Source organism: Notolabrus celidotus, chromosome 17 (genome assembly GCF_009762535.1).
Source record: "Notolabrus celidotus isolate fNotCel1 chromosome 17, fNotCel1.pri, whole genome shotgun sequence".
Classification (NCBI taxonomy): Eukaryota; Metazoa; Chordata; class Actinopteri; order Labriformes; family Labridae; genus Notolabrus; species Notolabrus celidotus.
The window spans coordinates 14,103,235-14,112,333 of record NC_048288.1 but is presented as its reverse complement, the minus strand read 5'-3'; positions in this window follow the sequence as shown (position 1 = coordinate 14,112,333).

Below are 9,099 nucleotides of genomic sequence, written 5' to 3'. Positions count from 1 at the left end.
CTGATGCATAATTACCAAGTTAACAGGAAGGCTTTTTAAAAGTTGGAAGGTCTTGTATTATAGCTACTCTGTTATAAATGGGGGGTATAAGTCTGGAATCATTTCCCTGTTGACACACTCAGTACATAATAAATACTCTGAAACTCCAGACATCTATTAGTCATCTCTATTCTGCCTCATCTCGCCCTTTTGCATTTTGAAAATTGAATATGTTGCATCAAAGTATGCCACGGACACTGATTTCTCATCCTGTCAATCTGATTGATTACTGCTTTTGTCAAAAGCTGAAAATATCTCCTATTCCACAATCTTCCAGTTTTTTGGGTGCTGTCCCACCCTTTCTCTGCACATGTGCAACAAACTATTTGGCTTGATAAATAGCAACAGATAGCATATATGTCCTGATCTGACCTTTCCCCTAGCACGTCTTTCCTCACAAGAAACTAGACCATAATATTGATTCAAAATGTGTACAGACACTCTTGATGTAGCCATATTAAATGGTGTTGGAGCTTTTCCCTTAAAATGTGTATCCATGAGCCCTGAAAAAAGGGTTTATCTTAATGATTTTTGTGTTCAAATTTCAAGAAACTTTTTACCAGATTCACATACCCTCCCCTTTGAAGTGCCATTTGCAACCATACCAAATAGACTCTAGGATTTGGCAGATAACATGGTAATATAAACCAAATCCTCTAGTCAAATGGTGGGTTTCTGTTTGAAATTGATGGTTTTGTTAAAGTTTAATGAAGGCTGAAAAGGTTTTTAACCATTGACTGTTGAAATCATCATTGATGTCAATTGTTATTGTATGAAGAAATGTTATGAAGCCCCAAGAAAGCCTGGGGAAAAAATAAGACATGAAGACCAAAGGTCACAGTATTAACATGCTGAATTCTTCTGTAAAAATTAACATTTTCATATTGCATCACTCAAAGTTTACTTGTCTTTTGGAGCCAGCATCAAACGGACACTTGAGGAGCTGTTTTGGAATACTTCTTTTGAGTAGCATTCTGCACACATTTAGAAACAGTATTCATAGTTTTTCAGTTTTAAAGATGCTAGTAGGTTTTGACCTTCAGTGAGAAATATTAAACGTATTTTCAGGTGACAGCATTTTACCAAGTTTTGTTTTTTTAGAATCTAAAGACGGTTTGGTTTTCTCACACGAAGGAATCTCCCTTCAATAGATCTATAGATGTTTTTTCAGCTGTAGGTTATATATAGCATTTTCAAAATACTCAAAGACACTTTACAAAAAATTCCCATTAACACAAATTCATAGTCATGATAGTGTGCAAAGACATCTGAGCAAACGTGTCAAGTACACTAATCCATATTTAACTGTCTAGTTTTTGAGCTTTGATATCGGGACTGGCATATATTTGTCAGTTAACGTGAAATTCTCTCTGACTCAACTTGTTTTGGTCCAACAATATAGTCAGAAACATCCCTATTCTATTAATGTAAGTCACACTATGAGCTATTGGGTTGACTGATGGCCATGAATGTAAATGAAAAGCCTCAACAACTTCATTGTTGGAAAATGGTGCTTAATTTCCATGGTCCGTTTACTGCTGTGCCTAAAAGCTTTAATTTAAGAGGTTGCTGTTGCCATAGCAACATTATCCACTTGAAATTGTAAATGGTTAGTAGAAGCCCAGAGAGGAGGGATGCCTTTGCTTTTCAGTTAGTATGTCTTTCTTTTAGCAGAATGACATTTTAAGTTTAACCTTCTGTACAGTGTTGCTGGAAACAGAACAGTCACATTGCACTGTGCATGTATTTGATTTTGATTTTTCTGAAATAAGGTTTACTTTTATTTGTATTAATACATCAACAAAGAGTGACCTTCTGTTAATAATTTGGACAGTGGATCAAAAGTTGTTAATAAAAAAACAAACTGATAAAGCCCGAAAAAATCATTCTCAGTCAGAAGAATGAGGCCACCCTGCTGAGACAGAGCAAGTGAATAATAATTAGCTCTAACCCTCTGGCAAAAAAAATACAATATGTCACCAGCAAGATGTTGTGTTGGTCAGACTGTATAGTAAAATGGAAATTGTAACTTTGGATCGAGCTGAAGCCAAGATACTTATAGCACCCCCTGCTGTCAGGCTGCAGTATTGATCAAAACCCTGCCTCCACCATTATTAAGATAAGATAAGATACTCCTTTATTTGTCCCACAACCGGGAAATTCATGGAGTTACAGCAGCAAACAAAAAGGTTTACAATACAAGAATTTCGACAAAAATATATATATAGAAAAGAAATGTCCGTCAAAGACGACAGCTTGGCCATAATTCTCCTGTCAGCCACCACCTCCACAGGGTCCAGGACTGAGCTGGCCTTCTTCCCCAGTTAGTTCAGTCTTGCTCTCCTGTATCCTGTCCGCCCACAGCAGGTGAAATCCCTCCAATGTGGCGTTCGTGTCCGGTGTTAGCTCTGTTAGCATGATGCAACTCTGCCAGTATTCCCTCTGGTGCTGGGTTAACTCGTCCACCTTATCGTAGATAGATCTTACATTCCCCATAACAGTGGGTGGAAGGACAGGTCGATGTTGTTTTTGTTAGCTTGCTCCTCAGTACCAGCACGTCGTCCTTGCCTCCTTCTCATCAGCTCGCAGGGAACATCAGGCCTAGCATCGTTTAGCATCAACATGCTACGGCTGCTAACAGCTGATCTTGTATGTACACAATGCGACCATGGTTACACATAGGATCTCCGGACAAACACAGGAACAAAAAAAGTAAAAACACCACTGCAAACGTAGCCAGTTTGGTGTCCACGGCCAACAAAGGAGTCATTAAAAGTCACGACAGGCTCCAAATATAAAAATAACTAAACAGATATGAAAAAAAGTCGAAAAAAGAACAACGAAGAGAGAGCTGCTGCAACAAGCAGCCACTAAGCAACAAGGGGAACATCAGTGAGACTATGAAATTAAAACACACGTCAAATTAATTATTTACAAACATGGTTTCAGTCACAGTAGTTATCGTGCTGATTCATGTCCAAATGCTAATTTTTCTCAGAAGTTTAGTTTTAAATAGTTTTTAAATTTTAAAAAGTAAGGGTGCGACGTCAACATTGATAGCTCCATTGACCAAAATGGGCTACACAGCATTCTGTACAGGACTAGCAGAATAGAGTAGAAACGGGAGAGAAAGAGTCATTGAACTTCCAATAGCTAATAACTTTCTCTTTTACATGAATCCACTGTGCTGTGGCCTGGACCCACCTGAGGGATCTTCAATGTTTTATGGGAAAGTTTAATGTGTGTTTCAGTTTGTGATGCAGGTGTGATACAATGCATCCAGCCAGGTTCCTTGGCACATGCACAACGAGGGGAAATGAAGTGATGCTGTCCATTCTATATTCTTGTATTTCTGTGCTGTAGTTTGCCGTTTATTGCCCCAGTTATACTTCAGGGTTGTATTTGCTCATTAGTTCTTTAATCCTTTATCCTATCTTTATACAGTACAGTGGACCACTGATCCTGTTCCGTGTACAAGTCAACCTAAGCTTAGCCCAAACGATGTCCTGAACATAATAAACTTAATTCAAGAGTTTCCCAACATTTACCACTTACTTGGTAAGGTTTAGGTACCAGTATACAGCTACCTGAAGTTTAGGTAGCCAAATGTTATAAGTCCTGTGTTTCACCTGTTGGTTTTTATTGCAAATCACAGCACAGTAGTTGTCACGGCTCCTTATTAGTTAAGTTGTTTTAATTAATTCTCTCATGTTTTCTGGCTTGTGTTTCCTGTTTTATTTTGATATTCACCCTTGTCTCCGGTTTCAGGTCTTTTGACTTCCTGCTCCCTTGTGTTTCCCACATGATGCACCTGCGTCTTGTTATCTTTACTCCCTGTGTGTATTTAAGCTCAGCCTTCCTTCCTACTTGAGCCAATTAGTCGTGTAGCATAGTGTCAGAGATCCAGCCTGTTTTTTTCCCTTGTGTTTGCACTACGGTTGGGACTAGTTTGTGAGTTTGACTTCGTCTCTGCCGTGTGCTTTGGATACTTTTGTCTGTGCTGTTTTTGACTTATTGTGTACTGACCCTTGGCCTAATTAAATAACATATGAACTTAATATGTGTGAATAACACGTTCCAGCTGCTTTGAGTGATTGCATTGGACAATATCTGGTATGATGCAGTGGCCTAGTTCAAAGCCTGAAGAATGAATCATTTCAAGTTGTAAACTGGGGCCCTTGTCAACACTTCTAGCTGGAGTCATCTGTTTCAGTAGCAGAAAAAAAGGCTGGTGCTAGCTTGCCAATGAATGTTTCTAGAGAAAGTCAAAGTCAGTCCTGCTTTTTTAAGATATCCTAAAATGTGAAAAAACCATACCGTGACTTTGAGTATTAAGAAAAGCGCTATATAAATCCTATGAATGAATTCTACCAACGGAAATTTTAAATCGTACTATTTATATAGCCTTCGCACAAATATCTTGACATGGCTTCTTAAAATAAATTGAATTGTGAAAACACCTATTTAAAAAAATAGGGGGGAAAAAGCGACCTTTTGCTAACTTGCACTGCGTCATATGTATGTTGACGTACAGTCCAAAGTGTAATATGCCAGAACACATTTCTTAGTATTTAGTTTACGAGTGTGTCTCATGGCTTTTCGCTGCATGGTCAACTACTTAGGGTACAGTTTTATCAGCTTATTATTTATCAGAACTGCAATCATACTAAGATTTTAACTCTAGGTTGTGCAGTTGAACTATATCTAAACATAGTTCATTCCTTCACTCAGTTCTGTTGTCCTAATCTGTTTGCTCTGATGTAGGGAAAAGTAGGTGTACTCATATCAATGTCGAAACATCATGGTAGGAGTAGTAATGAATTCTAAATCTGATTAAAATGTGATATCGATGACATGCAGGTCCCAAAATCTGTAAAGACTCTTTTTGTTGACATGATTAACACAACCAACATGATCACAGCTCCAATGCTGCAAAGAGAGAAGTAACCCTGGTTCAGTTACTTATGACAGTCATGTTCATCATTTCATCAGTCTTGTTTCTATCCCGAACACACCAGCTCTATCTACTCTAGCACCGTCACACTGGCACTGCGGTTTCCATGGCAACAACTGAAGTGAAGTGTTCTCGCTGCTCCAGTCTAAAGATAGAGCCTTTTTAAACACACCAGTTGGGCAGCTCAACCACAGTTATAATTTTCAATAAAGACAAAGGAAATGTGGCTACAGAAGAGAAAGGATGGTACTGAAAGTCAAGAGGAGCAAAGCGATCCGCTTCAGAGAAAAAACCCCAACAGAATAACAGATTTTAGCACCGCCATATACCTTCACCATGGACTGTGCGGCATATGTGAGATTAGATATCTGTCAGAATCACAGTTTACATGATGAATCATGATCTGTTTCCTATTTGAGTTTTCAAAATAGAGACATGATGAACACAACATTGCTCTAACAGAGCTACTAATCATAATACAGTGACACAAGAAAATAATCCCAACAAGACACAGTTTGTTGAATTGTGTGCTTTCCCCTCATTTTCATGTGTAGACACTTGCATACTGCTATTTCAAGGTGGGATATTTACGTCCTGTTATGCCTCGTCGGCAAGAGAGGCGTAATTGTGGGGCAAAGTGGTTCCTCCTCTCATCCGCCCTCAGAGGTAGAAACCGAATGGGGCGCAACGAAGAAGGTGGCAATACCCTCTAACACACTGAAATTCTGCAAGAGCTCTGGAACAGAGTTCCAACATTGCATCTCAGTAACCTACAGACATTCAGGTCAGAGATGCAGAGTATCAAACCCACACTCAAGCCTTTTACACTTGTATTCTCCTATTGCTTCAGAAAATATTAAATTTACATTTGACACAGCAGATTATTCATACCCTGTGAGAAGGATGAAGATACAGCAGTCAAAGACACACAGTTATTGACATTTTTATGTTTAGTTCCATGTATTCTCATTAAGATGTGTGTCCTTTTCTGACTACACTGTTGGAATCACATGTTTATCATATGTGGGTTTCAAGAACTACACAATTTGAATGATTTTTATTACTTTTGTCTTCATAACATGTTATAAATGTTAATGTTGACTTGTTCATTTACTTCAGTTTGGTGTAGGCACTGATCTCTCATCCAGCTCTGCTGTGGTCTGGAAGGGTCATTTAAACTCAAATGTGCATGTATCTAAAGGGTAACTCTATGCAGAAATCTCTGTTCTGCTTTTACCATCAGCTGCCCAATGTGTGACAGAAAGTCAACCTTATGGTCCAGTCATTGCTAGTATGCCACGAGACATTCCTACTTACACTGTTCACAGATGAATAGAAATATCTACGGAGCATGTGTGTTGGCGACAGTGGGCCTGACGTAAAGCTGCCTGTCTCTTTGATGAGGACTTCATGACACATGCACAGCCTCCCACCTACTCACATTCTGTGATGGAGAGGAATTATAGTGTTCTGCCGTGTGCCACAATAACACAGAATGATGAAGATATTATAAGAGAGAAACAGAAACATTTAGAATACCTGTTCAGGTTATTTTTTGAAACAAGGTTGCTCAATAACTGAAGTGACAACACACTCAACATGTGAATGTGAATAACAATTTATTTGCTATATTATAAACCCAAAGTATATGAGGTGTTTAAATTTTTACTATCTGCTGCATGGACCAAATTCATGACATCTTGTAGAAGGACTTCACATACCACTGAATAATAGTATTATTCACATATGACACTTCATTAAAAGTTTATAAAGTATAATCTGTTGGCTATAATGAATTATCTGTTGAGAAATAGTAACGCCTCGTGAATCCATGATTACACAGCAGTTTATATGTGCCATAAATCAAGACAGTTAAAAGTTTGCATAAACAACAATCATATAATTTCTGATGTAACTTTCAGGATCTGTTATAGAAAATACAATGATTTAATTTGTCCATTGGTAAAATAACAGAAAAAAAATATTTTAAACCCGGATCACAAGAAAGTAGGTTTATGTGAAAAATTAAAAAATAATATTCTTTGCCCCAGAATACCAAAAAATGCAACTATGCAGCTTAACATTGTAACTTTAAATACAAAAAAGTATTATCTTTCAACTACAGGTATCATCCATAGCAATCCTGCACAACCTCTCAGGCAGCCAACAGTAATCACAGAAGGCCTTCTTTCAAGAGTGACAGATCACATACGCGTGCAATACTTTGATTTCCGGTGCAAATACCTCAATAACCATGTGCAATATTGTAATTTATTTCATAACATATTTTATTATTATATTCATCCTCTACATGTGCACTGTGGCCTAGGCTAATTTAACTTATTGTATGTCTTTAAAAGTACTTTTTTACCTTTCTTTGTACAAATAGTATTTTTATTTTTATTTAGAATTTTTAAAGGTGACATATCATGCAAAATTGACTTTTTAATGGTTCTTTACCTGAAATATGTTTCCCTGGCATGTCTACGAACCCCCTGAGAATGAAAAAAATCCATTCTGCCCCTGTTTTGTTTTCTCCACCTTTCTGTAAATGTGTGTGAAACGAGCCGTTTCAGACTTCCGTGTTTTTGTTACGTAACAACAATATCCGGTCTGTCACGGAGTCAGAGCTCAGAGCTTGTTCAGCCCATAGACTGTATAAAATAATACTGAATCCCCCCTCCGTTTTTCATTACCTGCACAAATGTGTGCTAACAAGGAGCTTAGGAGGGAGGCATGCTAGTTGTAGGCTGTCTTAATAGACACAAAGGTCGGTTTTACTCCCCACGTCTGCAGATTTGAAGATCTAGTGGATGATTTTTATTTGTCATGGATAAGTGCTAGCGCTAATTAGCATAGCCACATAGCTACATGTTCGTAGCTGTGTACCAAGACACACGTCTACATACTGATAAATAAAACAACAAGAAACACTAAATTTGTGACCAATCCTTCAGAAAGGTCCTGCTACAGGCGCCTCTCCATCAGGATCAGATTCTGGATCAGATTCAGAGGGTTGAAGTAACGCGATCTCTGTGCAGCCATGTATATTCAGCCAACATGTAAACATTAGATCAACGTGCTGGAGAGCCGAGGCACATCCACTTCCTGAGGGGGCGTGGTCAGAGGGAAAACAGAGTGTTCTGAGGAGGACTGAAGAAGAGGGCTTTTCAGGCATGTCAAAATCTGATTTCAATGTGTTTTTTTGAGCATAAACTTTAAAGACATGTTTTGGGGACCTCTTAGACCAATATATATTGATGAAAAAAGCGTAATATGTCACCTTTAAGGTTAGATTTTAGGTTCCTATATTTATTGTCCTTACTGTCTTGTTGTTAAGTACCAGTCTTTCATTCACCACGTCAAATTCCTTGTGTGCGCGAGCTCACTTGGAAATAAAGCTTTCTTGAATCTTGAATCAAACCCTTGTTCATGCAACAATTATACCTAATATGTATCAAAGCCCTGATTGCTCTGGATTACTGCTGCAAACAAAATTGGATATTAAGTGTTACAGTACTGTCAAACCAACTCAGTATGAAGGAAACAGAAAAGGTAATGCACCCTTTGCTTTAAAACATTACTGTACAAGAAGAGTATAAGGCATGGCCCTGACTGAATTATCTGCTTTCGTCATACTTATTACTTGGCTTTCTCTTAATTTAGAAAGTGACAAACCTTCTCCTTTTAACAATGCTGAATAACCTACAGCTAAATCTTGCATTTTATGAACTCGCAAATGTTGATTATATCATGTGTAGTCTGAACCTGAAAATTGGAATGGATTTTACATATGGCTCACCCATCATTTCACACTTCATCCTGTAGGAAGAAGGAAGTAACCATCCAATGGAAGAGTTACCATCCTCACCTTTGACAAAAGCATCTACCGTCAGATAAGTCAGAGAGGAATCAGTTCTCCTCTCTGTCAAAAGGTTACTACATAAAAAAATTGTCATCTTCTTCTCTGGAATTGCTGGGGGATTTTGGCGTGGTGTATGATACAGCCACTCAATGATCACTGTAATAGTGTGGCACCATTGGGGTGATTTATAGTGTCCTTGTTGTGAATTGATTCCTTACTGGGCCTAGTCTGAGGTCAACAG